This window comes from Carassius auratus, unplaced genomic scaffold (assembly GCF_003368295.1).
Source record: "Carassius auratus strain Wakin unplaced genomic scaffold, ASM336829v1 scaf_tig00038648, whole genome shotgun sequence".
NCBI classification, from domain to species: domain Eukaryota; kingdom Metazoa; phylum Chordata; class Actinopteri; order Cypriniformes; family Cyprinidae; genus Carassius; species Carassius auratus.
The window spans coordinates 100,404-127,343 of NW_020526454.1; the positions used below are offsets into that span (position 1 = coordinate 100,404).

General features: G+C 35.3%; 1 long non-coding RNA gene across 1 annotated transcript in view; it reads right to left on the reverse strand.

Moving 5' to 3' along the window:
- Window positions 1-5,469: 5,469 nt before the first annotated feature.
- Window positions 5,470-26,940, reverse strand: part of LOC113083529 (uncharacterized) — a 39,284-nt gene continuing 17,813 nt past the window's right edge. Inside the window, exons 2-3 of the long non-coding RNA XR_003283298.1 lie at window positions 7,881-7,976; window positions 5,470-6,344 (exon numbers count right to left, since the gene is read on the reverse strand). This is a non-coding gene — a long non-coding RNA (uncharacterized LOC113083529). The remainder of the gene's footprint in view (window positions 6,345-7,880; window positions 7,977-26,940) is intronic.

Here is a 26,940-nt window from a genome sequence, read left to right on the forward strand (position 1 = left end):
GACCTCAATTCATTTTAGCAGAATGTCGCCACAAATCTACATTTCTGCATTTTATTTCATGCAACACAATCAATGTGTTGTTTGTGTGAGAGAGCTATTATATTTAAATTAATTTTATGTTTAAACAGTAAATTTAGGAATTTAAAATTGTAAATAAAAAAAAAAACAAAAAAAAAAAAGTTGCATTCCCTGAATTGAACTGATGCTGCTGGAATGTAAATTGAATTTGAATTCAATGGCATTCTCGGTTCAGCTCTGAATGTGACCCTGATACTAAATAAGAATAATAAAAAAGAAAGAAAGAAAGAAAAAAAAAAAAAACGAATGCACCTTGATTGACCCCTAAGCATCTCTCCTACTCTCAACTGACATCATTATGGACTCACAGTGAACTGCTGAAAAAAGTTAGTCTCCAAAAGCCAAAACAACATGGCCTCAAATCCCTCAGGAAAACAGGCCAAGTGTCTTTCTGAACCCAGTGAACATTAACTGAAAAGGTCTTTTTACTTCAGGGAGTTACTTCAACCAAAGACCTTCACACTGAGTAGGCTGAATGTTTCATGGACAAGAAAAAAAATAAAAATAAGCCATATATGTTCCTGATCTACACAAGTTCCCTTATGTGAGCATAAAATAAAGCATTTTAATTGGGGGCTGATGCATATGAACTGAAAAAACAAACAAAAAACAAAACAAAAATTAAATTGTATTAACATTTATGCATTTAGCAGACGCTTTTATCCAAAGCGACTTACAGTACATTCAAGCTATCAATTTTTGTGTTCCCGGGGAATCGAACCCCAAACCTTGCGCTTGATAATGCAGTGCTCTACCAATTGAGCTACAGGAACACTGCTGACATCTTTCAGCTGAGATGAAAGTGAAAAGTAAGTGAAAAAGTGAAACACTTAAAGCTTTAAAAGTCACCATAAGTCCTAGTGTGGGAAGAAGAAAGAAGTTTAGAGAGAAAAAAAATGTGCAAGACAGTCCAATCCGTGTATGATTTTAATGAGGTTGTCCCCTCATTTTCCTCTTTAATGAATATTAAATGCCCAACCCCCATTTACATATATCTGTATGTGTAACCCCAAGCTGAGAATAAAGGTCTATCACATCTATACTATGCTCAATGGGAGCCTTCAAAAAAGGCGGGAAAGGGCCTTTAGAGAGAAAAAGATGTTTGCTACCCAGCATGCCTCTCACGTACTGCCCTAATTTCAGTCGGGTATGAGGAGGAGAGTTGTGGGGTAGAGCGCATCATACACACTCCTCAAGGTTTGAGACATCATCGGCAGTTAAATCGTACCGTGTGTGTTGTCAAATAAATACAACCCTGGCCAACTGTGTTGTACTGAGGGCAGGGGTGCCAAAGCCAAGCAGTGCTGTTGGTTCAAAGCAATGAGTTTTGTACATTTGTCATATCAAAATATGCAGTATATTTTGTTTATTTTGAGTAATACAGCATTGACTTATTTGATGCAAAGTACTGCACTGTTTCCATCATATACTGTGGAGGGAAAAATAGCACAAAATACCTTAAAAGTGTGACTAGTGTAGAACTAGTTACAAGCAAGATATATATTTTTAGTGAACACAGCACAAGTTTAGTCTGAATCACGCAGAAATGAATCGTTGTAATATTATCAGACAAAAAATATTTTTTATAAGTTAATTTAAGTTACTCAGCAACATAGAGCAAAATCAGTTAAGTATGATTTGCAATAGAACGAACTCTTTCGATTCACATCCACAAATGACCCATCAAAAACATAGGCTACTGTGCAACCAATGCAGTCCAAATCTCAAACAAACTACTCTTTTGAGAAGATTAGGTTTTCTGCTTTTTAGCACAACCAGCGCAGTCAGATTCACAAAAAAAAAAAAAAAAAAAAAAACCCTTAAGGCATGTTCACCCCAAGAATGATAAGTATAATGGTAAACTACAAAGCTCTATAAAAAAATGGTCCATACCACAGTTAGAATGATATTGATGCAGAAGAACAATAATTACTCCTTTATGAGCCAATTATTTTTTAGAGGCTCAGAAACGCACAGCGCAACCAGTGTAGTCTGACTCATGAACAAATGACTCTTATGAACCATTTATGTTTTAGCGAATCATAAACATCAAAAAGATACAGCACAATCAATGTAGAGTGTTTCACATGAAAAACAATGAATTCTTATGAGTCATTATTTTAAAAACATACAAATCAGCTAGTGTAGTATGATGAACAAGCACATGATTCTTATGAGCTGGTTAAAAAAGAATTACTCATGTGAGTCCATTATGTTTAGAGATTTAGTAGGCCTAATCAAGGACTTTAGAAAGCCCAAGAAAAATCACTTGTAGTTTTGAATGAGGAAAAATGCTATGCTTAATATGGCCGCTCAATAGCAGGAAGCCCCGCCTTCTGAATGAAAGAGCCAATCGCTAATCAGTAAAGCATTTTATAATGCTATCTGAGTAAAAGAAACAAAATTTATGACACGGTCGTAGTCAGTTTTCATTGGTGATTTCAACTAAAAAATGTAATCGTAAGCTTAGTGAACAGTTTTGGAGAATGTGATGTTTCCCCATTCAAAGTGATAGGAGCTGCAGTTGTGTTTCAAAGATGGCCGCTGAATGACATGACTTGCCTTAAAAGGACTTTTTCCTAATGTAAAGTGTGACCAGTGCAGAGCAATTTAAAAAGAAACACTTCTCATAAGCTCGTTCTTTATAGTGAATCAAAAGCAAAAATGTAGGATGATTTTACACACACACACACAGAAATGTATAATAAAATGATTAATGAAAGCCTATTATTTGATAAAGAATCCAAAAAGCTGATTCACAAACAAAATACCCTTATTGTGCAGATTATTTTTAATGACTTGAGATGCAGTGTAGAATGATATACAAACAAAATGATTCTTATGAGCCAGTTCTTTTAGGCGAATCAAAAACATACAGGACAACCTTGGCAGCCGGTTTCAAACAACTGTCATTTAGTGATAGGTACAGTGTGACCTGTGTAGAACTAGTTACAAATAAATGATCTTTTTGATATAGTGAATAAAAAAAATACAGCACAACCAGTGTGGTCTGATTCATGAACAAATGACTCTTATGAGAGGTGTTATTTTTTATTTTATTTTATTTTTTATACTATGAAGGATACCTATTACTGGGGACTTTCGCATCGCTTTAGTTCTAGAACTAAATATACACTATTAAAGTACTGGGACAATTTTGCGCAAACTATTTCCCAGTACCACTTAAAGGGTTGCATTCACACAGACAATGTGAACTAAGCTAGGACGTAACGTAAGCCAGTCGACAGCGATGTCATTGTGCGCAACATTCAGCAGCGTAAAAAAAAAAAAAAAAAAAAACGTTAACAATAGGAGGACGGAGGGTGCTGTGATCCGAGCTTTGTTTTTGTTGCGTCTTGTGGGTTTCACAATAATGGACATGAAATATCGATGTATACATAAAGCGACTGAAAGAACGGAAAGGACAATTAAGAATCTCCAACGACAACTGACAGTGCTACATTTGCTACAAGTGCCTGCACTTTAGTGTCTGTATATTTATCACTGTTCATCATACTTGCAAAATATGTTGACACAATGTTTACAGTATTTTACACTGCATTATAAATATTGGCAGGTGAGGGCATTTTCGAATGCATCTAGGCAATCAAGGTTTACTTATGTCACGTTTTGTACCACTTCAGCTGGTTAGTCCCTGCTCTGGAGTAGGAGCTAATTTGGCTGTCAAATAAGTCAGTCCAGTACTAAAATCGCACCCAGTTCCTGTGGTGCAAAAACACCCAAAAGTTGGTAGTTCCACAATTAGTTCTGGTACTATAAAAAAGATTCCCGTGGTGCGAAAGGCCCTATAATAAACTACAAATAGAGTTTACATTACAACTAGAACTGTTATGAGTGGTTCTTTTTTAACGAATAAAACACATATAACACAACTAGCATGGTGTGATTAAAAAAAAAAAAAAATATATATATATATATATATATATATATATATATATATATATATATATATATATATATATATATATATATATATATATATTTACAATCTCATGAGTCACCAGAATTAACCAAAGCTACAGTTTGACTTTAGAAGACATGGAATGTGGTAGTTATGGGGTGTAATATATAAAAAAAAAAAATGCCAAGTTGTTATTTTTAGGTGCACTTTCCCTTTTAATAGTTGTTTATTCATTCAAATAGCAGATCAAACAATACATGTGCTCTTTTAAGTATGGTTGACACACTAAAGCTGCTTATTCAGAGATGCAAACAGACAGTCAAACAAACCTTACTGAAAGAGACGAAGGCAAAAAGAATTCAACTGTCAAATCAGCTTTGAAGGGCACTTCTATCAGAATGTTGCTCACGTCAGGCTGGAACACATGCCACTACAAAACAGTATAATCAAAGGCAACAACTTCACTTAATAGCCAAAGATGTTCTGTGTGGGACTATCATAGCAATATCCAATCAAATCCAATTAACTTCTTGGAGCCTCCCCTCCAGAAAAGTGCATTACAGCAGGATTAAGCCGCTATCTGTACTGGACTTGATTAATGACCATGTTAATTAATGCTGAAGGGGCTCGTTGGAGCGGTTCCTCATGTACAGCCGCTCAGTGATCCAGCGGCGATGTGGGGACCAGGCAAATAGAACCATCACCAGAACAGACAGCCTGTCCCACAAACACTTGTATATTTCAACAGAGTCTTGGCTGTGGAAGAGCTTAAGTTTGGCCTTCGAAGTACTTCTAAACTATTGAAAATCTATGTCTATACATCAATTGAACTATTACAACTAAATGAAATTGATTCCATCAATTGAATTGAACTGAAATAAATAAATAAATAAATACATTTGGATCGGTGCTTAGGCAACTAAGTGAAATAAATTAAGTTTAATTTTAAGTACAAAAAATGTGAAAAAAAAATAAAGTTGAACAGAAGAATGTTTATAAAAATAATGAAAATGACAGACAACACAACAAAATGACTCAAATGTAAATTATAGTGAATATGAACACTTAAAATATAAATATAAAAGCTAAAATATGATTAAGTGTAATAATAATAATAAAAAATAGTACTTAAAACACACACATGCACACACAAACCAAAAGATCATTCATAAATAATGATGAAAAAATTGTGTCTGATACTGAAAACCTGATAATTATTTTTATTTTACTGGAAGTAAATAAACAAACAAGCAAACTAATAACCTTAAAAATTCTAAATTAATTTAAAAAAATAGTACATCAAGATCAATCATCTTACAAGCAATTTTGGTCATCACATTATAAAAAAATGACAACTAACACTGGCTGATAAATTATATGACACCAATGTACTGCATTTTAGATCCCTATTCATAACCAGTGAATAAAAATTAAGGTACCGTCATGAAAATAGCTTTATATTTTGCAACATGTGAATCAAACTCAAGTCACTATAAAATGACCAGTGTACTGATTACACAACTGTCATCGCACATTATTTAATTCTATAATAATGAGGCAAGTTGCAAAGCAAACAAATAAACTGTAAGGATTACACCCCTTGACAAGAAGTCATTTATCGTTTTCACTCATTTGTACACATCCTGCTCTGTATTTTCTTTATCGCTCTTAAATAAAAACAACAATGCATAATGTCCATAATGTCCGGCAAATATATCTAAAAGTAAAGCCAAATCACTTCCCCTGAAGCTCCATGCATATTTCAACAGCAGACTCTCCTGAAATATAGCATCAGTGTTTCAAGATTCTAATCAAACGTGAACATTTGAATAAAACAACCCTTTATCTAAACAAACAACAAATTATATCCAGAAAACACAAAACACCCAGCACAACCCTTTATTCACAGCAGTGCCACTCAAAATAGCCTTAAGGTAAAGTGGTTCCCACTCGTCAGAAACCATGCAAACACATTTAACCGATTGCAATCTTGGGGCAACAGTTCGTCCTTGTTGTTTATTCAAACTCTAAAGAGACTCACAAACCTTCCAAAATTGTGTATTTCTGAAATCTGCATTACATAACAGAATCTGATTAAACGACTTTTGTCAGGAATTAATTTGAAAAGCTAATCTCTGATAGGCCCAGCGAAGCCTTTTGGTGCTTGAAACAGCTGTTAACTCCACAGGTACGCTAGTGCTAATCTGTGTTAGCCGCTGATGGATGTAATTAACAGTTATCCAACACGTTCTCATTTGTCTTGTTAAGAAAATTGCAGATAGGGTTGCACGATGCTCTCTGCCAGAAACTTTAGGGTTCGGAAGGTGATCAGATCATTGTAGGCCTGTTGAATCAAAATGACACTAAATACACAAAAAACATGTTAACTGGTTTTTAATGGATTCCCAAACTTTTTAAATTCATTTTCAATTCTTTTATCCAGTCATTTCCATTTATTTGTAAAAAAAATGTTAGAGGTTATGCTCATGAGGAGTAATTTTAGCATTTTGAGTTTAACAGAAGTATAGAAATATACTTTGTATGTGTGTGTGTGTGGGGGGGGGGGGGGCATCTCAATAAATTAGAATGACATGGAAAAGTTAATTTATTTCAGTAATTTAACTCAAATTGTGAAACTTGTTTATTAAATAAGTTCAATGCACACAGACTGAAGTAGTTTAAGTAGAAGTAGAAACCCACCAATTCAACCTCAATCTTAACAATTTAAAATACTTCATAAGATTGTGATTTGTTGGCCTTCTGGAAAGTATGTTCATTTACTGTACATGTAATCAATACTTGCTTTAATTACTCCCTTAATTCAGCATGGCATGGAGGTGATCAGTTTGTGGCACTGCTGAAGTGGTATGGAAGCCCAAGTTTCTTTGACAGTGGCCTTCAGCTCATCTGGATTGTTTGGTCTTTTGTTTCTCATTTTCCTCTTGACAATACTTCGTAGATTCTCTTTGGGGTTCAGGTCTGGTGAGTTTGCTGGTCAGTCAAGCACACCAACACTATGGTGATTTAACCAATTTTGCATTTCTTGGCAAACGGGTGCAGTGACTTTACTTTTCAAAAAACAAAATGGACAATTCATCCCAAATCATCACAGACTGTGGGAACTTAACACTGGACTTCAAGCAACTTCTCCACCCTTCCTCCAGACTCTAGGACCTTGGTTTCCAAATGAAATACAAAACTTGCTCTGAAAACAGGACTTTGGATCACTGGGCAACAGTCCAGTTCTTCTTCTCCTTAGCCCAGGTAAGACGCCTCTGACATTGTTTGTGGTTCTTTCGGTTGGTTTTGCATCTTTTTCTTCCACACGTTTTCCAACATGCTTGGATACAGCAATCTGTGAAAGGCCAGCTTCTTTGGCAGTGAATGTTTGTGGCTCCTTGTGAAGGGTGTCAATGATTACAACTGTCAGATCAGCAGTCTTCCCCATGATTGTTTAGCCTAGTGAACCAAACTGAGAGACCATTTTGAAGGCTCAAGACCCTTGCATGATTTAAGTTGATTAGCTGATTGGCATGTCACCATATTCTAACTTGTTGAGAAAGTGAATTGGTGGGTTTTGGTTAAATGTGAGCCGAAATCATCACAATTAAAAGAACCAAAAACTTAAACTACTTAAGTCTGTGTGCATTGAATTTATTTAGTACACAAGTTTCACAATTTGAATTGAATTGCTGAAATAAATTAACATTTCCAAGACATTCTAATTTATTGAGATGCACATGTAAAACATGCATGATTTTAACCATTGTATTGTTATATTTTACTGAATTATACCAACTTAAGTTACATTTTCCAGCAGGATAGTCAATGCCATAGACACATTTTACAGTGGTAAAAAAAAACTAACATTTGTACTCACCCGTCTGACGACAATTCAATCAAGAATTCAGTAAATCCAAATAAACCCCAACCTCTGATTCTCCGTATAAGAAATCCACATCAATCCAGCTCATACCTGGAGCAAAAATACAGATTTGGAATTCAGGTTGAAGATAAATCAGATTACATTTCTGATAATATCAAGCTTCTTTCATATTGCTATATGATTGCCATTTATTGCTTTGAGATAAAATTTTATACCCGGTTCAGATTACATGATTTTAGCCCGATTTTGCCATGATTTGCTTGATGTAGGGTGTTGTGGGGAATCGTAAACGACAATAGGCATCGGGATGCAAAATTCCATTGTTTCAGCTCATTTAGTGTGTCATACGGAACGATAACCAAATCTTTTTTTTTTTTTTTTTTTTTTGCAGTTCTGAGAAAAATAAGTCAAAATTGCATGATCTAAACAGGATGGTGAGATGTAAACACGATTCTAAAAAAAATAAACTCACAATTCTGACTTCTGAATCCTGCATTTTTTTCCTTCTCATTTTGTCAACATCTCGCAATTCTGTTTTTTTCTTTCTTCCAGCTAGAAAAAGAAGGTAATTGTGACTTTTTTTCTTTGCTTATGTGAGTTTATATTTCTCACAATCCTGACTTTCCCACAATTGCAAGTTGCCTTTGTCGCATTTGCTGAGTCTTGCGAACCAGTTCATTAAAATCAACCATCTGAACAAAATGACTCACCAAAATGAATCATGCTTTTCAATAACCTGATTCACGAAAATGAATTATTAGAGGCATTGCTTCTATAAGCTACATACTGACACTAAGACAGAAAGACGCTAAACTAAACTAGACATATGCCGTCTCATCTACAGGCTGTTCTCAGACATGAAAGTGTCCTATATATTCGGGAGGAAAAATTCAGATCCATCCCAGTTCATAAATGATGGAGGATCACTAGTCTTTCAATATTTATTGATCCTTTTTGGCAAGGAGAAAAGTCTCTTTTCTTAGAATCTTAGAAATGCTTGTACAGGCTCAAAATCACTTAATATCCCCTTTTGAACGTCATCAGAGTCATCAAGAATGGCATAATTCTTGAATACTGAAATTCATTTGATAAAGACGGCAAATTCTGATTAGCATCAAATATGAGAGCTATGCCTTGTGTTAAAAAAATTATCAGCCAGTCAGAAGAAAAATTGGAATGGGTAATTTACAGACCATTAAAAAATTTGAGTTAGATGACATTCAACACTCAACTAAAACGAGAAGTCTATTATTTTCCATGTTATGTCCCGTGATAATAATGATTTGCAATTCTTACTTTCCACTTTTCGTATTGCTTTTTCATTTTCCGCACAGATAATTCCCATAACCAATTTCAGTAACACGTCCAGCTGTGAAAGGCCTGGATTATTCTATATTATTCTTTGAGGTCACACACTTCTAAAACCCCTTTTAAAACATTTCTATATTCTAAAAGCCCTAACTCATCAAATTTAATGACGGCATTTTATGGCTCATACTATATAGTTCTGGACAATATTAAGTAATAATAATAATAAAACATTTGTATGTATTCATATGCATTTCATTTCACATTATGATGCTTTGTAAATTTTCTAGACTTTTAGAAAGTGAAGTAAAGGTACACAACATTCAGCCAATATGAAACAAATAAATACCCATTGTGTTACTCATAACGGTCTCAAAATGTTGGACCTATACAGTAATTTTTTTGTGCACAAAGAAAGAAGCATGGGTTAATTTGTGAGATCTAAAGGCCTCACTTGAGACCCTTTAATATCTCGAGCTTTCTTTATGCTGTCTTTGTACTGTGGAGTACAAACTCACCCCTGTTCAATACTCTTTGTCTTTGAATCCCGCACCAGTTCCTCTTAATTGAAATTCCATTGATATGTAGTCTACTGTGGCCAGTTTAAACCTTAAAGTAATCCATGTGATAATAGTTTCATTGTTACTGTGGTTTGAAATGGGCTGTGATGGGGAATTCTGGAGACGTGCCGCTGTGATTATTGACGGCTGGGCCTCTGGGGTGAATCAATTGATATTTTTCCCCCCGCTCTGATTTCTAGCCCTGCCAGGTCCAGCTGTCATAATTAAGGCCATCCAGACAGATATTGAAACACAGGCGGAATATTAATGGCGTTAGTGTGTTGCATACAAACACGCAAATGCATGGACGTTCACAACACTTCTAATATGCAATCTGTAAATGAAAGACACAGTAATGATGATTTCATTTAACATCTCTCATATGGTTACCAAGTGTGTGAACCGGGCATAAATATTACAGAATAGCTGCAATGCAGTTCTCTGTACTATCACACTAATAGCACTCAATTTGAGTCGTGTCTTTGGAGGTGATAAGGGGAAATTGAGACAACAGGGCAAACATGGGGTGAGAGGAATTCTGGAATTGCTTATGAATACTGAGCAGCCACTTTATAATCAACATCAATATGAATATGGAGTTGCTAAATATGGATTCCATGTGGTCTATGAACTTCACCAAAATCTGTGCTTTCTTTAAGAGACAGTGTATTAATTTATGATATGCCGATGTTTTCCATGCCATGCATGTGAAGGGTGACCAAAGCCTGTCAAGCTGCAAAAATGACTAAAAGCTCCAAAAATGTGACCAAAATGAGTACATTTCAAGCATTCTAAAAAAAATTTAACATAAAAATAAAGATTTTGCAAGAAAACGAAAGACATTAAATTCAATATCCATTGGGGTAACACTTTAGTATAGGGTCCAATTCACACTAATAACTAGTTGCTTATTAGCATGTCTATTATTAACATATTGGTTGTTTATTAGTGCTTATAAAGTGCATATAATGCATGACATCCATAATCCTACCCAATACCCTAAACTTAACAACTACCTTATAAACTATTAATAAGCAGCAAATAAGGAGTTTGATTGAGGCAAAAGTCATAGTTAATGGTTAGTTAATAGTGAGAATTGGACCCTAAAATAAAGTGTGACCTCCATTAATAATCTTTTGTCAAATCTCATTCAGTGTCACGCCGGTTTGTTAATAATGAAATAATTTGTCAATAATACAATAATTACAACATTCCAAATTTAAATGTGTGCATATTTACAGTAGGTATATAGAGCCAAAAAATTAATTAATATTAGAACTATTGCACTTGCAACTACCCGAAATAAAGTAAGTTGAAGCACTAAAAATGACAAAAACTAACTGAATGAATGATTGAATGAGACAAAATCACAAACTTAATAAACTTAAATTAAATTTAAATGAAAAGGATAAGTATAGAAATACAAAACAATTCCAAATATTAATAATACAACATAGTAATATGTACATAATATTAAAATAAAAATAGGAACATCATACATAATAATCTCGCCCAATTCACCACTTACAATTAACCAATTAAACACATCAAAATAAAATGTGCACATTTTTATATATATATTATTGAAAACTATTAATAATTGGTTTCTTTTATTGAAATAAAGATGAAATTATATAAAATATAAACTGTCACCTTGGAATTATAAGATTCTACCTGACATTTTTTTCAAAAATTGATTTATTCACAAAGTTTCTTTTGCATGCTGTGTACATTTTGGGCCTTTTTTAACAAAAATGGTTCTATCTACATAAGTCTATGGAATGCAAAAACTTTAAAGCTCAGTATCTCAGAACTGCTCAGAGAGCGGATAGAATCTTACAATTCCAAGCGAGCAAAATAATAATAATAATAATAAAAAGCTATATATATATATATATATATATATATATATATATATATATATATATATATATATATATATATATATATATATATATATATATATATATATATAAATGTAATCCTAGTAAAATGTGCAACAAAATTTTATTTAATTTACTTTAATTTTAGACAAACTGACTTAAAAATAAAGCTAATAATAAATACTAAAATTGCTGGGAACTACATAAGTGTGAATAATGCAGAACTTTCATTCTGATTGAACTATTTCTTTAAGATGATCAATATGGACATCCTTATGCTTCACATGTTGACATCATACATTATACATTAGTCTGTTTATTAGCATGGAGCGTACATTTAGCCTGTCTTCAAAAACAACATTTATATTTCAGATATTCAAACCTTCTCCTTTAGTGATTGGCATGACATCATTTAAATGCATTTTGGTTGCCATGGGAGACCTTCTCATGCAAAGTTAGGGAGCACAAATCAAAGAATGAGAGATAGTGTGAAATTCCTTTACTTCAAAGGCTAGTCTGGTCTTTCTAATTCTTTAATGCTGGCATCTCTTTTTCTTCTCGGCCTATAAACCTGCAGTGTCAGAGCCTTTGGCTTCAAAGTGAGGCGATCTGTCGGCTGGCACAGTTCCTCGGTGACAGACATGGCAAGTGTCTTGGACGCGGGGGTCCTTCCTATAAGAAGGGTCCATGTTTGAACGAGTAAATTCTGTCTATCTGTATACACTGACCCCTCCGGGGCCGCCTGGGGCTCCATCTGAGCCGTGGATCCTGCCAGACAACAACTTGAATAATGGAGCTGCCGCTAGTCCACTAAAAGTAACCTAGAGAAACATTTCAATGCTTACAGGTTGCTCAGGAGACTTGCATTTTAATTTCTGAAATTACTTGATGAAATGAAAATAGAAACAAATGATACAATTGGCATACAGTAATTGAAATATAAATATTAATGCAGATTTTACAGTCCACATAATTTGCTTTTAGAGGTATCGGATGTTTGAGGATATATTAAAATCTCATATCCCGGAGCTGTAAAAATATTATTAATAATAAAACGAATAATGACAAATTGCTCTTTTATAGCTTAGGATACTTAATGGCGTTTTACATTATGTATCATTTAAATATTAACTTCATCTCAGATGTTTTGCCAAGAAGTCCTTATAAATGATGTGGACAGCATAACTCAGTTGGTCGGAAAAACTCAACGAGAAATATTTGAAATAATGACATGACTTCTGTTTTTGTTTTTCTTTGTATCAAAGTGTGATTACTTGAGTTTGCAAAGAAAGAAAGAAAGAAAGAAAGAATAGCATAGCAACAAGAATAGCAACATATCATTCCTTCTCGTGGGAAGGGGTTCACAGATTTTGAAATCATAAGCAACATCCAGTATTAAATAGATATTTTTGACTTTTCCTGCATATGAGGTTTTATATACATTACCGTTGCAGTTATATGCAAAAGCCAACACAGAAAGTGAAATAAATAGGGAAAAGAAAGCTCTCAGTACAGATGGAAGGTATATGAGCTATATTGGATCACATCCATGAAAAATAGTGTCTTAGATTATTCGGTGTGCTTTTATTTCCAGGGCACCGATGCAAGCTTGTTTGAATAATGCATTGAGGTTCAGTCCCCACTTCAATAGATTTGTGCAATCCACTTTTACCAAATTAATGTCGGCTCCGCAAAATATGGCTGTTTTCATTCCCTGCCTGCATGAAGTACCAGGAAGTAACAGATTTGCATGATAATCAAGATGGCAGAGACAAACTTGAATACATGAACGTATGTGACTCCAATTGAGCATCTGCCTCTAACATGGATTCGAGCACGCAGAGAATGGAGCGTGAATAATAGTCTGAGAGATAGACAGAGGGAGGAAAACAGAGATAAATAATGGTATCACTGGTTTCACCGTCACAATAGCAGTGCTGATTAATATCGCAGGAACTAAACGCCTTGCTAACCGACAGGACAGTACGACTGGCGTCATTTAAACTGGCCGTTCCACCTCCAGCCTGTTCTTTAGCTGGCATCTGACACCTGGCAGCTCTTAAACCCATTGATCTGGGGCCAGCTGGATGGACTCAACAGCCTGTCCGTCCCACTCACGCTCAGATCCTAATACAGACTGACCCAAATGAGATTCACACCGCCTGCCACGCTCATGCTAAACCGAGGAGGATCGTCCAGCATGCTGAAAGTGAAGCCTTTTGTTATCCTTAACCAATTGCAAAATGTTGTTTTTGATTCATAATATAATATAATATAATATAATATAATATAATAACATTTTAAAAAATAAAATGTTCAAAAGCAGCAATACTGTATGAAATATTTTTACATTTTAAATAATTTTCTATGTCTAAAATGTTTTCTATTCTTGTGATGGAAAGCAAAATTTTAGGCATCATTACTTCATTGTTCAGTGTCGCATGGTCCTTCAGAATTCATCCTAATATGCCGATTTGCTGGCAATTAAATATTTATTTTAGTAAAACTATTAAATATTTTCCACAATTTCCAGATAATTTGATTTATAGAAAGCTCAAAAGAATATTTATTTAAAATGTATACTTTTTGTAAGTCTTTACTGTTACTTTTCATCCATTTAATACTTCCTTTATGAATCTAAGTATTTATAAAAAATAAAAAAAATAATGGCTCACCCCCACATTTTGAATAGTATTGTGTATATTAATTTAATTTACATTCATTTAGTCGTCTAATTTTTATTTTCAATATATGGGTATGTTTTTTTTATTATTTTTTTTGTTAGTTTATTTGACAATAAAATGTTTATTTTATAATATTATATAATAAATAATTATACAAAAATATATAAATATCGCTCTTATTTTTATTATTTAAAACCTACAAACACCAAACTTATGACCTGTACTATATATAAAGTTAAAATTAAAAGTCTTTATTTATTATATGATACAAAAAGATATATTATATTATATTATATTATATGTGACTCTGAACCACAAAACCATCATAAGGTTTATTATTATTATTATTATTATTATTATTATTATTATTATTGAGGTTTAAGATAAATAAGCTTTCCATTGATGTAGCTTTCCAAGTTACCACTATTTAAAGAAGAAAACAACTCTGGAATTTGAGGGTTGCAAAAAAAATTATATTGAGAAAAGGTTTATTTATTTATTTATTTAATTAATTAATTAATTATTATTATTATTATTATTATTATTATTATTATTATTATTATTATTATTATTATTATTATTATTATAACTTTACATTTACATAAAATGTGATTAAGATTTTTTATCATGCAACGGATGAATTTTTTTAAAAATTCTCATCATCATGTCAAACACTTATTACTAATAAGCAAATAAATGAACTCATTGTCTCGGAAACAGATGGGAAAGCTGTGAAAACAATCAAGATGAAGAGATTTTAAAAGCAAACAAACACACAATAACACCCAACTCACAAAAGCTCTACTGGCTCCAGAACAAGGTGCATTTACCTAAAGCCCCTTCAAATGAGAGCGTCTCTGATATTCCAAACCCACTGGCACTGCTGAGCACCTTAAAACAGCAGCGGATGAAAATAGGCCTGACACTCGGGGAAGTAAATTGCAGCAGATCAATTGAAAATGTCACCTTCACGGACAGATTGATTAAGCGCAAAGTGCTGAACGCTCCTTATCCCCCAGATCCGCGGCCATAAGTCTGGGATGCAAAGCAGTCTGGGAATGTGGGAATGTCTGATGAGGTGTAACTTGAACATCACAGCACACAACCTATTCTGTTCCTGTAAGCACTGAAATACATGCACAGACGTACTTATTTGTGCCTTTTTTGGTGTTTAATATCGATGTTAGAAGGTGCCGAGATGAATTTTCCATTCTCTGTCATTTCTCATCACGGTACATTGTGTCAAAGAAACCAAGGCACTTGAGTTTCCTATGAATTGCTTTCTAGTGAATGTACATTGAGAAGGTTATTTGGCCATCACTTCAGATGATTTATCCTGAGAAAATGAGGGCCGTTTCTCATTTGACCTTTTAAGTACTTACAAAGAGCTCCGAGAAGTACTTGCAAAGTTTTATTAATGATAAAGTTATTTGCATGCCAGAATCCTCACTTTGCACACACTTGACCAACAGCGCATTTATTTATTTATTTATTACAGAAATTACACAAATCAACTTTAAATCACTCATACTCTAAATGAAAGTGGAAGGCTAATAATGATTGTTGATAGAAGGAGAAAAGGAAGAAGAAGAAGAAGAAGAGGAAGAAGCAGAAGGAAAACAAGGAGGAGGATAAGCAGAAGAAGAAGGTTTTTATAAACAACATATAAACAAAACTGAAAGCAATACTCAGAATTTTGACTGTTCTCCATCAGAGTGGAAATTATGTTTTATCTTTCTTCTGTGGAACATAAAGATATATTGTGGAAGGCATGTATGTATATATATATATATATATATATACATTCATACACATGCCTTTCACAAGATATCTTTATGTTCCACAGAAGTAAGATACAGTTTTGAAATGCCATGAGGGTGTGTAAATGATGCTGAATTTTCATTTCTGGGTGAACTATTTTACAGTAAATAGGTTTCTCTTTTTTGGCCTTTCTGGCACTTTTATTTGCAGTATATATAGCGGGCTATGAAATGACTGAAAAGGAGTGGGAGAGAGTTTTTGCAGTGTTTGCCTGGATGTTGAAATCCATAACACCGGGGGCGGCTCGATCCCTCAGACTCTGACATGATTCCTCAGGTCATCGGCATATGTTTCGCCCAAATACAGCACTCTCCAAGCAGGTAGTACACTCTCTCTCCCGCTCCCTTCCTCTCTCTTCGTCTCCAGCAGTCTTGAAGTCCTTGCTATCTTTCTCTGAAGGACAGGGCCATTTATAACGGCCACCGGATTTTGGCTGCTGTATTTGTCGGCCTCCGAACAGCTGCCAAGACCTGAACTGATACACTCCCGGCTCGCCCTGCCTTCGCAGTGGGTGCTGCAGTTTATGAGTCCCTGTAATGATTAGCGCATTATTAAAAATGATCGTTGGGTTCACAGATCAGCTGGAAAGGGCTCATAAAAACTATTTTTAAAAGCTGAGATCCTATTTTGAGATTTGAAAGATGTCGGCACGCTACGCGCCATTAATCTACGAGTGAGCGATGGAAGAGAAACATTTGAAGGTTCCAAGGTCTTTCGTTTCAGAAGTACAAGCATAGTTTGGACTTGCGTAGGTGCACCTTAAGGCGTTGTCAATTTCATTAGCGTCTCCCATAAAGTAGAAATCAAATCCCTGGCGATTTTTTTTTTTTTTTTTTTTTTCTTTTTTTTTTTTTGGAGGGGATACAGAATCTGAAGAGTTTACAGTTAGTAATGAGCCTCCAAAAAAACCACCAAAACATTGATACCGAGAACCCAAGTGCCGGGAACGGTGCTATCATAAATCAAGTCCTGAATGGGGTACACTGGAGGTAAACAAGACCATTCAAAACTACACAATGCAACATGTTTAGTGAGTAAAGAGTCATTTATCTGTGAGATAAGAGCTTCAACCAGACCTTGGTGTGTATGAGAAGATTAATCTTCTTTACTCTGCATGGTTTACCCTGTTGCAACCAATTAAACAGATACTAACAGGTAGGCCCACCTGCGACCTGCGCTAGATAAAAGAATTGAAGCTGAGAGGCACTGAGAGAAGAAAGAGAGAGCGAGAGATAAACCATTAGTATGATGGTAAAAATTGGTAGTTCATAATGCCGTAGATATATAAGGTCTGGGAAGGATGCTGTTAAAAATGTCAATTTTTTGATACCATTTACACTGCAGCAGATATGTTTGCACTGCCAAGACTGCTTTATGTCAGCTTTACGAGTCAAAAGGTCAAAATCAAGACAAGTGGGAACTGTCAAGGGATGCTGGTAGGCACAAAACAAGTTGGAGTATTGCTTTTTATGCTGGCTAGCAAAATTCTAATTTACATATATGGAATTTAATTTAGCGAAATGAGACAAGCCCTAGTATGACCTTCATTGATAAAAAAGATAACTTTGTAACAACATTGCAAGATTTTATTTGTTTTAAACTTGCAGTATATACAGTGTTTAAATGATCCAAAATCTGCTAGTGCAGTAAAATACACTTAAATTTCCACAATCGGGAAAATGTGATATCCCTTGGAGAATTAATTCTGTAAACTTTCTAGAAAATGTATCTACATTCTTAAAAATAAAGATTAAAAGGGTTAAAAGAAAAAAAGGGTATAAACAATGCCAAAGAATAAGCTCCCTTAACCATTTAACGCGTACGATCACACTGGTGTGACAAATCTTAGCTATTCCCTGAAGCATATGATCACACCGGTGTGCAGGGCCGGCGCGTGCCTATAAGCGAACTAGGCAGGCGCCTAGGGCGGCAGCTCAGCCAGGGCGGCAAGAGAGAGAGAAGGTGAGTGAGTGAGAGAGAGAGAGAGAAATAGAGATAATTATTAATTTATTTAATTATTTTAGTATAAATAAAATAAAATAAACTTTACATTTCGAATAAAAAATTCCCGCCCGGCAGCGCCCTATTAGTTGGTCTATATGCATGCAAAATACTTTAATGTATATTCAAAAATGTCAAAACGAATACAATTATCTGGTCATGAGTAGGCCTACTACAATCGCCTCCGTGGAAGAGCGCATTTCGTATTTGGATTTTTACATGACATCGCATCTCTCAACAAAAAAAAATCGAAACCTCCAGTTTTGTGAGCTAAAAAGTTGTGCATATGTTTAGTTTTTTTGTGTACAATATCGATTAGCCTATAAAACAGAAATTATATGCAACTGTTGCATTGTATACCTTTTTCACCTTTTTGCAGAATGAAAAAAAAAAACTGAAAACATGCTTGCACCTTTTTATTTTAGTGTAATTTCATAGATAAAAGAATTTTTTTTTTTTTTTTTTTTTACATGCATCTTAAGGATCCCTAATTGTGAATGTGAGGTGGGGGCAGCACCATCGTGTTCTGCCTAGAGCGGCATTTGAGCTTCAACATTCATCTTTCTGTTGACCCTTACAAATATAATCTGACTTCATGTTTTTATTAATATCATATACAGATTGTGTAGGTAACTATAAAGTTTACGTTGCCCTTCTCCAAATTTACCGGAGACCTACTTAAACGTGTTTCGGGAGGAGAGGATGAATCTGCATGTTGTAAATCCCACAGCTCGGATTCAGCACGAACTAACATGGCGGCACCCATCACCCGGGAGTGTTTAAACTACCAAATAGATTTACTTGCCCTTATTTCAGAATCAGAATATCATATATTTCATAATACAGTGAGTATGTTTGCAAATATTTTTAATAAAGCAGGAAAATATAAATAAAACCAATACATGTGTCATACAGATCTATTGCGGCTGTGTTGTGTCACATGATAAGCATGATGCGTCAGCATGGAAACAATAAGGCGATACATTTTAAAATAACGGTTGAAGAATCTCACGCTGGGGGCTCAGCTAGAATATTTTAAACTCACGTGCGAAAGGGTTAAGAACCTTTTATTAAACTTTTTTCCTAGTATGAAGAACATTTTAATTACCTAAAGTTTTCATAGTGTATGCCATAGAAGAACTTTTTTTAGTTAATCTGAGAGTGCTTTTGTGAACTGTTTTTAAAATAATCAATTTTTTAATGCAAACTGTTCACTTTAAGGTTCTTTGGAGAAGGTAAAGTGGCTCTTCTATGGCATCACACCACAAAAATCTCATTTTTTAAGAGTAAAGAACCATTATTTTTAACAGATATTTTTACTGGAAAATAATTTAAAGTCACTATGCTACATTGAGATGTTAAAGTCCTGTTCATCTTGTCAGGGATAATTTTTGGTGATAATTTTGGTGAAGTTTTGATATATCCCTAGTGTGGTAAAGCATAAACCATATGACATATGTAAGATTTTGGTCATACCTTCCAACCCTTATATTGTAAAAAGTTGGCAAACAGTGATGTCAAAGCAACAAAGAGAGAATATAGAGGACAAGAGTTCACCGGGGGACAGAGGACACACAGGGAGAACAGAGGCTTTGTGAGAGAGAATTAATATCAGCGTGTCTTGCACAGAATATTTTTAGAGGCAGAGCGCAAGTGAGCATCCATCAATTGGACCCAGTGGCCGTCCGAATGCCCAATCGGAGATTGGAAGGAAGGGAGGGCGGGACAGGGGCGAAGAGGGGAGTGGTTTGAACCATCACCAGAGCCATGTGCTCGTGCCAAAGCGAATCTCATCTCATCTCCAGGCGTAAATCTAGTCAGCTTTGTTTTCCCCGTTGGCAAGAAAAGCCGGGGCTGAGAGACAGGGCAGATAAATCAGATCGGAGTCAGGCTTCCCGGGCCAGCGAGGAAGGTGGGATGGGAGGGGAATTGCTACACGGACCCCTGCCTTTAATGACATACACTGGGAATGCAAAGAAGTGTAAATCTGGTCCCTCTCTTTCCTCCTCCTCCTTCCTGGTGCAAAGTCACCTCTCGCTCTGAAAGCCAACCTAACATCAACTAACGTGGAATCACAGTCAGCTGTGATAATTGCAGTTCTAAGTGTTCTCATTGTTCTAATTCTAGAACTCCAGATGGAGTTGAGTGTCGCTCCTCAACCCAATTTATGTCAGTGGTTCTTTGGAAGAGACAAAACCCACAGGAAAGACAAATCACAAATGACATATCTTTAATATCTCAACTGCTTCTCCTAGATAGGAGTCCTATCATGAGGAATCAAATTGTCCTTGATCTTTTGAGATAAAAGCACTTCATCTGAATATAAGAACTTTTTTTTTTGAATTCAAAACATCCTATAGTACAAAAGAGCACTGATTGGAATAATGCTCCAAAAAAGCCTCATTTTGAACTCTCAAATCTTTTTTGAATTCAAGCAGATGTCTGCATTTCAATATTAGAAGATCAGAACCAGTCATGGTGGTCTACCCAGCCATTGCAAGGTTGTTAGAACATCACAATAGGTTAAAGGTTAAATGTGGAAAAGTTCACCAAACGTATGCAGTTCTTGCCTGCATGTAGCACCTACAGCTCTGCAGTCTTTTGTGAAGGATGTGGGAAAGTACACCAAACATATGCAGTTCCTGACTATGTGTAATCCTTACAATTCTGCAGACCTTTCGGAAAGTCCTCCACATTAAAAACAATGAGCTGAAGTTTATCTTTAGCACTGTCCCTTATCATTTCCTTAACAGTTTGTGTGACATGTTCCAGCTGTTTAAGCCTGTCAGACTTTGCAGAGTTTGATATTTTTAGATGAGGACAACGTAAGGTTCAAAAAAAAGAAATTGTAGGAAATGGCCATGTGATTACGAGTGGTTTTGGCACTTAAAACTTTACTAACGCTCTAAGTGGACCTCTGGGAAAAATGTAATCATAAAAAAAAATGTAATGATGTGACCCCTTTAAGTCTCTTGCTTCTCAGATGCTTCTCCTGAGGAAAAACACTCCATTAATTTCAAAAAATGCCATCACTGGAATTTTAAAAAAGGTCTCAACGACACTACAAACTCTGTTCAGATGCAAAACCTGAAATATTTATTTAATTGCATAACATCTTAAACATATGAAAATACAAGAAAATGTGAGGATATTTACATTAAAAATCAAATCTGTAGCAGTGTTATGTTACCAGAATTTCAGTCGCCACTGTCCTACCAAACTGGCTAAAAAGGGGCGCTGTGTGTCTTGGGGCCGAACATTATAAAAGACACAACTCCATGGTCAAGATTTAATCAAAGCTCGTGGGTCACGTGTGTGTCAATAATTCAATCTTACAAGGAAGACTGCAGCAAATCTTTTTAATTGAAAAGACCTGGCTGCATTGATCTGTCCGAACATGCCCAGAGAGGGTGGTGTGTGGTTCAAACACAGATCAGGGGAGCTCCAATGATGTTTGGCTCATGGGTATACTTGATTGTTCCATTGAAACCTTAGGCGGAAAATCAATCTGACAATAAACTTAAACAACATGACTCTGGTGCCATATCAAGAGCTAAATTCAGACTCTTACCAAAGGGTTTGAAATGCATTTTAGCCCCAAAAGGTTCCAGGCTGCTTAGTAGCAGAAGCGTTTTTGCCTGTAAACATAAAATCTCAAAACTGGATCCCAAAATAACACACTGCATTTCCATATACATTTTTAACCAAGATTTTAGGCCGTGAGCAAAGATTTTTGGTGCATGTAATTTTGGATCCTTATTTTGTAATTCCATGATATAATTCCTGCTAGAATGCTTCTGGAGGATGAAATATTCATGCATGCACAGATACACAGCTGGCCTGAATGCCTAGAGATGTTCCACCTCTAGATGGAATGAGAGACACAAATCTAATGGCAAAACTATGTTCAGGCTCTGGAGAAGGGATGTTTGGATGATGTCAGGATGAAATACTTGACCTTGCGCTTTTATCCAGCACAGAGGGAAGATTCCGAGAGCGATCACTCCATACAAAAGGACAGTCTGAGAGCCGACTGGGACTGAATGTGTGGAGCTGTAGTGCTTGTGAGAGCTGGACCTCTCGTATGGAATAAGTGAAGTTTCTCACCTTTTGCTTGCCTTGTTTGTGCCTTATGTAGCTGCAGAGGGTAGGGGAAATATCGTTATGGCAGAGGAGGAAAATTTTCGGAAATGGCAGAGATGATAGGAAAAGAAGAAATTTGAGAGAAGAGTACAAGCTGTAAAACTACTGCAAAAATTAAAAAAAACTACTTGCAGCATACTGTATAGCTTTGCAAATAATGTGATTGAATCGGAAATGACAGTATGGGTAAACCTAGTTGTCTTAAGTCATGGATAAGAATAATCCATCTTGAATCACATTTTATGTATGAAGCAAAACATCAAAACATACATAATTTTATAAGCTATTTAAAACACTATTAATATAGATAATATAGTCCATCTAATAAAGAAAAAAAATGGTTTAAAAGACAAAAAAACAATGCTAATGACTAAAAAAAAAGTTAATTCAACTTCATCTTTAACTTTATTTATAAAAGGCACTTTCAAGATTACAGTATGAAGACCAATGTTCTGTAAAGGAACACTAAAGAAAAACATAATAATACAATCAAGCATAAAACATTATAAACATATACCACAACAACAAAGGACAAATTACAAAACATTTTCAATTGCTAATGAAAACAAGTGAATTTTAAGCGCACTCTGGAATACAGGAAGTGTAAGAGAAAATTGTACAGACAGAGGAATGTCATTCCAAAGCCTTGGAGCAGCAACAGAAAAGGCCTGATCACCTTTGCAAAGGAATGCAGGAAATAAAGACCCATATAATGAAATTCCGCTTCATCTAACGTCACACAGAGCCATACTCGAAAAAAAACTTTCCGAAACTTGTGACAAACCGGAAGGAGTATTTTTGGAACAGAAATACTCCTTCAAATGTACAGCTTAATTTTTGAAACTTTGTCCATGTTTAGCATGGGAATCCAACTCTTTGACAGAGTAAAAAACTCAGTATGTATGAAATAGCATTTCACCCCCCCTTTAAACAAAATCAAGGAACCATCAGATTTAATTGATCATTAGAACGCAAAGACCTATTGGATTGATGCAAACTGATTAAATCAGATATATACTCTGGTGCTAAACCATGCAAAGCTTTAAAAACATAATAGCACTTTATAATGAATCCTTTATCGTACAGGAAACCAATGTAATTTGATAAGCACATGTGTAATATGCTCTGTCTTCTTGGTACCCGTTAAAAGCCTAGCGTCTGAATTCTAAACAAGCTGCAGGCGAGAGAGAGGCCTGACTCACACCCAGATACAATGTATAACAATAATCCAAACGAGATGAGACAAAAGCATGCACAACTTTCTCCTCAAAGTATTCAAAACAAAGGATAGACTTCAACTTAGATACAGATTTAAGATCGAATATATATATATATAATTATATATATATAATTTAATAAACAAAATTTGAGATCAGAGTCAAAAATGACACCAATGTTTATCACTCTAGAAATACTTTTCCAAGGAAGTAACCACAGGTTGTCAGTGACATCACCCACAAATCCGTTTTTACCAAATAAAATAAACTCTCATTCAGTTGGAGAAAATTATTAACCAACCAACACATAGCCTCAGCCAGAGATTCATACAGAGATTAAATGGATAAATGATCCTTGTGTTTCAATGGTAAATAAATTTGTGAGTCATCAGCATACAAATGATAATGAATGCCATGTTTTTCAAAATCATATCCCGGGGAAGCATATAAAGGGAAAACAATAACAGTCCCAGGATTAAGCCCTGAGGAACCCCAGACATGAGAGGCAACAGATAAAGAGTATTTCACTAAACTGACTGAAAAATGATTATCTTTTAAATATGAAGAAAACCATTCTAAGGCTAAACCCTGAATACCAACATGGTATCTCAGGTGATTAATGAGAACCGTATGGTCAGCAGTGTCAAATGCTGTGTTGAATATCTAAAAGTAACAGAACACCACAATTTACAGAATCAGTACCACATAGATTATCTTTACTACCCTTCAAAAGAGCTGAATCTGTTCTATGGCCAACTCTAAACCCTGACTGAAATCTAACCGAAATGTTGTTCTTCACCAATTTTTTTATAAATAAATCATTAAGCTGTGCATCTTAACCAGTATCTTTGATTTAAAAGGCAGAAAGGGACGAAAATTATTTATATATTATTCAATATATTCAATATATAATATGAATAGAGTCTAAACCAACTCTTTTAGGAAGGGGCTGGATAATTGCAAGATTAAAACCAAGTGGAACAACCCCTAATGTCAATCTACTATAAATAATAGTTAAAATGCATGTACAATTAACCACCTCTTTAAATAAAAGAATTAATGACATCACAGAGACCTAGTGGGCTTCATGTGCATAATTATTTCTTTGAGCTGTTGAAGAGAGACAGGTGTAAAACTAGTCAATTGATTTGGAAAAGCAGAGGATACAATAAAATCATTAGAAACAGATGAAATCTGGGATCTAATTCCAGCAGTCTTATCAAGGAAACATTGTAAAAACTTTTCACACTGAACATTTTCTAGCAGTACAAGGAGTAAGAACGCGAGAAGCAATTGAAGAAGAAACATTCATAATTTGTGTACTACATGAGAAAGTAGGGGCTAAAAAAGACTTGTCGTCAGAGAAAACAATGTCTGCAATTTTCACCCAACTAACTGAAAACCCCAAAGATAATACAAGGTAAAGAGTATGACCACACTCATGTGTTGGACCAGAAACACAATGTAAAAGATCAAATGACTCTCTTTGAATGACTCAGGGGCTTTGAAGAGCAACAAACATGTTGAAATCATAAAATACCATTAAAAGAAGGGACAACAACAGATACAAATTCATAAAACTTTTGAATAAAATCCCCATTAATTTTGGGGTCTATAAATCAAAACACACAACACAGATGTAAAAACACTTTAAACGAAATTCATTTAATTTTTTTTTTTTTTTTTTTTTTGGGACAAAAAGAATTTAGAAAAGGCTGACCAACGGTAAACTGTTAACAAACTTTCATACACCCCAAGGCTGCTGGAGTCGGGGTGTAAATTTATGAAAATGTGTTACGACGCTCGTGCCTATCCCCTAAACAAAACAACAATGAAATTAAGAAGTGTAGACAATCAAGGTGTGAGACAGGCCCCAATGTTCAGAATATTATAGACAAAAGAATAATGATTAGCAGCAGTTCAGGGTTTGTGTTTGCAATACAAAAGACTATTCCATAATCAGTCCTTTTTTTTATTTATTCAAATACTTTATATGAATCTTTAAAATCTCAGGGAGCAATAGTACAGGTGTGGATATATTTGTGCAGCTCAGCTATTCAACTCCAGTGTATTCAGGAAATGTTGCTCTCCTGTAGGACCTCCACAGAATGAGGAACGAACCAAAAAAGAAAAAAGCAAGAAGAAGGCGGAGTTTTAGAACACACCCACCAATTGCATAACCTCCACGGGCCAATGGAAGCTCAGAGTTGTTTAGGATCCAAAAACAACACCCCCAGTAAAGTTTGCTTTGGTGAACTTCATTTTGACCGGATTTTGTTCAAAATTTACATCATTTTCCGTTTAAATAATCAGTTTGTTCTTCGATTTATTTTGATGTATACCGGGGCCTTAAAAGTCTGCACCTTATAGGTTTTATAGGTAACAGCAAGACCCCCACCCTGGCCCAACAGACCTGGGTGTACTAAACAATCTACAACCAGGAGGAGAAAGTTCAGAGAGAAGAGTCATTTCACCAACACTAAGCCAAATCTCAGTTATAAATAAGAAGTCTAATTCAAGAGAGAGAGAGAATTAAAAGACTTATAGGCAAGATATCTTGACTTAATCAATGCCATTGTCACTGAAATGGAGTCAGGAAAAGGTGCAGTTGTGTGCAATGTCGAATCGTTTACCAGACTTCCATAATGCAGGAAATAAAGATTTTGGCGACTTACTCTATGATCGCCAGACTACCGCCTCACATGAACCATATGCGAGGACCAAAGCACTGGCACAGATGAGGACGGAAAGATGGGAATGAGGTATGAGAACCTTAGGTTCAGCATCAAATCAACGGTCTCCACCAATGAAGTCCGATGAAAGGATACTTTCCAAACTTCTTTGAACTCAGTAAGCCTCCAGCAAAAAACTTCCTATGCTTCCTTCAGCATTTCTTCAACAGGCACAAACACCCTGGCAGGTAACACATTTCCCTCGGAGCACATGGCACCCCGACAGAAAACACACCCCGCCCAGGTAACACATTTTCCTTAGTGCGGCTTGCACATAATGAGGATGCAGCTGGCAGACTTCTCAGAGGTCACGACTCAAACAACCGGACACCACCAATTTAATATTCAGTAGAGTAAAGCGATCGTACACCAGGGTAGAACAAGCATTATGAGCAGGCCCCTTTTGGACTGAGGGGGACGGTCGGACTTGAGTTTAAAGTGTATTATAGTCTTACTAATACAACTGCCTGCTGTTGCTTCTGCTTGCTTTTAGATGGAAAAACTACCCAAACCTCTGTTTTCTTGATAATAATAGCACAACGAGATTTGGCAAACAATCCAGTGTAGGCTATCTTCTTTTTTTTTTGGAAAGCATCAAATGATTTTACAATGCATTTTCGCAGAGGTGAGCAATGCAGCCAATCACAGACATGTTTGCTGATTTCCAAAACGCAATGGCCAATCATTTATGTTGAAATCCGCACA